This window comes from Tetrao urogallus, assembly GCF_951394365.1.
Source record: "Tetrao urogallus genome assembly, chromosome: 14".
In the NCBI taxonomy this organism is placed as follows: Eukaryota; Metazoa; Chordata; class Aves; order Galliformes; family Phasianidae; genus Tetrao; species Tetrao urogallus.
In genome coordinates, this window is record NC_136827.1 from 13565189 (window position 1) to 13568367 (window position 3179).

The following is a 3179-nucleotide window of genomic DNA, read 5'->3' on the forward strand; positions in this document are numbered from 1 at the left end:
AAAGATTATAAAGCATTATATTATCATTATTTCTTAATTTTTTTTTTTCAATCTTAAGAAAGTGTGGAATATATTAATAAGAACGTATAGAAAAAGCATTCTGTAATAGCCAGTAAAAGCTAAGGATAATGAACGGCGAGAAAGAAGAACAGCAGAAAAGAGCAGAGGGCAATAAAAATGCAAACGAAGATTCCCCATTTCAGTTATTATCGTGACACCACAGCAGTGCATTTCCTTTGCAGCGGGTAGGATCGCTGCCAACAAACCCAACTTCTGTTATCCAAAACAGCCACAGCTGAACAAGTTATGCCTGAGCTGCAGCATTTCCTGACCAGAGTCTCCTGGCCAAACACAGCCCCAGCATCAGGGACGGTGACCAGGACGCTTTGTTGCAAAGTGACCCAGCAGGCAACCAGGGTATTTGTGTGCTGGTTCTTGCTCAGCACTGCCTGCATGGAGCTGGGGTTACTCTGTGCCACTGCAGGTGGTCATTGCCTTTTTGATAAAATAAATGCAAAATCTGTTCTGCCTATTTTGTTGCCTTTTTGTAGGGTCCAGCCTGCTTTTTTCCATGTTACAGTCTTGCTTTTCTGTAGGCGAGGAAAGAGCTACACATCCTGCCTTCTCCCAACTGGGGGCACCTGTAGAATGGAGACTCATCCCAGAAGCAGGTTCCATTCCCTTTTTGGGAGGTATTGTTTGGGTTGGTTTGGTTTTTTTTACCTGCTCTTTAAAGCAGTTTGGAGGTGGTTTTCACAGCTCCAGGTGTCAGTCTTGTAGAGCACAGGGTTGGTTTGAATGCTGTGAGTGTGCAATCACCTGGGCCATCCGTCATTTTGCAAGGCAGGGCATGGAGCTCTGCCCTTCACTAAGACCCCTTCCAACAGTGCTCCCTCCAAAGCACCATTTATCAGACTGGTTCTCCAAGGTACACATGGTGTTTCACTGCCATTGTCACTGCCAGTAGAGCCTGTGTGCTGTTGGCAGGGCATCTCTGCTCCTTCCAAACCCCCCAGAGAGCAAAATGACGTGATATTAAAACCTTCAGGTCTGCAACAAATGCACATCATTGATGGCAGAAGCATTATTCCCTGCAGTGGCAAGTGAGGTGGCAGCCAGGCAACAGCTCAGATCAAAACAGATCTGATGCTGGCCTGCTGGCCTTGCCTGAAAACTGTAGATCAGATCAGGAACTTCATGGTAAAAAGTCAAACTTAATTTCTTGACAGTACCCAAGGAGGATGTCTCAGCACTATGTACAGCTGGTTTTATTCAGTTTGTTTAAAAAAAAACAACAAACTTTTAAGAAGTATTACCATGTATTTCAGCAAGATTTCTCATGTAATGAGATGTAAAAGTTCAGGCAATATCCTGTTTAGACACGTTTTGATTTGATAATACAAAATGGTGCTGACAGTGAGGGATTGCACAGAATAAATCACTGAGTTCTGTTTTACACCAAAGCCTGCATGTGTCCTGTAAGTTCACAGCTGTTCTAACTTTTGCTTTCCCTCATCTAGACAGCAATATGTCTGTGAGATTTATTTCTTGATCTATATGGACTCGTAATCTTTGTTGGGATTATTGCCATAGAAACAAGATGTACGTAGCGCATGTTAGAAGTAACAAATGGGATTTGGCAGTCTTTGCCATTTACTACACAAAGTCTGAGATGTGTACAAAAAGCAGCAATTGCTTATTCTCAAAGCCTTATTTACTGGCACATCTGCATGTTTATTAAAACTAAACACTTTGACTTCCGTTCTAGCTGGGACGCCATTTAGATATTCTGATCTTTCAACCAAAATCCCTGAGATCTATTTTGCCTTTCAGTCGAGGCAGGAATTGGTTGGGTTTGACTCTTTTGGCTTCTGTTTGCACAGTTGCAAAGCCTGGAGGCAGCCCGTGCTCCCAGCCTGCAGAAGATGCTCCTTGGGAGGATGAAGTCATGAGTTTTGCCCATACAGCCCAGCTTCCCACAGCACTGTGAAGCTCCCAGTATCTCCCAGAGTTTCTCACCCTGCCTGGCTTGCAGCCCCTTCTCCTCAAGGCTCAAGCAAATTGTCAGGCTTCAGAGGCCGTGTGTGTTAAAGACCCTTGTTTGGGATGATGCATTTGCTGACCTGGGAGTGCATGTGCACTGTCCTTTTCCCAGTCCCTATCCTGTCCCATACCCAGCCTCTAGTTGAGAGCAGAGCTGTTTCTTAGGGGGCATTTTGGAGACAGCTGGAGATGCTTTCAAACCCTCAGGGTAAGATCTGTCCTGCTTCACCATCTCAAAAAAAAAAAAAAGCAAACCAAAACCCAGCTTTGCTCAACGGAGGAAACACCTGAAGCTGATTGTAAGCCACAGAACTGAGATACAGCCTAGAATACAAGCTGAGGAACTGAAATATAGCAAGCTTGAAGTGGGCTGCATGCTCAGAGCTTGCCCAGCCTCCTTTCCAAAGGTACTGAGGACTCTGCAGCTCTTGTGAAGTCGGTGAATGCTCAGGATCTTTCTGAAGTATATTTAGTACCTAAGTGTAGATCTAGGGCTGACTAAATTCAGGCTCCAAAAACAGTGTAGGTGTCTGCCTTCTCCCTTTTCCTCATTTCTCTTTCCTTTGCTCTTTAAACTCCTGATCAGATCGCGCATTCTCTGCGCCCTCCAACTCTTCCCATTTTTCCATCCTCCTCCATTTGACATCTGCTCCTGCTGCTGCCCCTCGCCCACTCTGATGGCTCTCCTGGGCTGGCACCCCTCTTCTCTCCCTCTCTCACCCTAAATCCTCCCTGCCTCATTCTCAGAAGGGCGGAGGATAGAAGCAGCAGTTCAGCTCTGCTCTCCTTGAGAACCTCCCAAGTCCAAGTCTCAAGTGCCCCATCTCTCTTGTGTGGGGCTGGTGGCAGAAAGAGGAGTTGGCATAGAGCCCTTGACTGGAGTGGGAGCCCAGAGCAGCCACCATCATCATCAAAGATACAAACCAAAATGGCCCATTTTCCTCTGTATTTCCCACCACAGGTGTAATCCACTAATGACAACTCTAGAAGAAGATGCAATGAAGGGATAACGTTAACTTTGCGAACAGGAAACTCTCATTAGTGGCTTCTGATTTTCCAAACAACCAGACTACAGATGTGGCTATGAATCTGATGGATCTTTGCCTGACGTGAGCTTTTCTGTGTTGCAGGAAGGT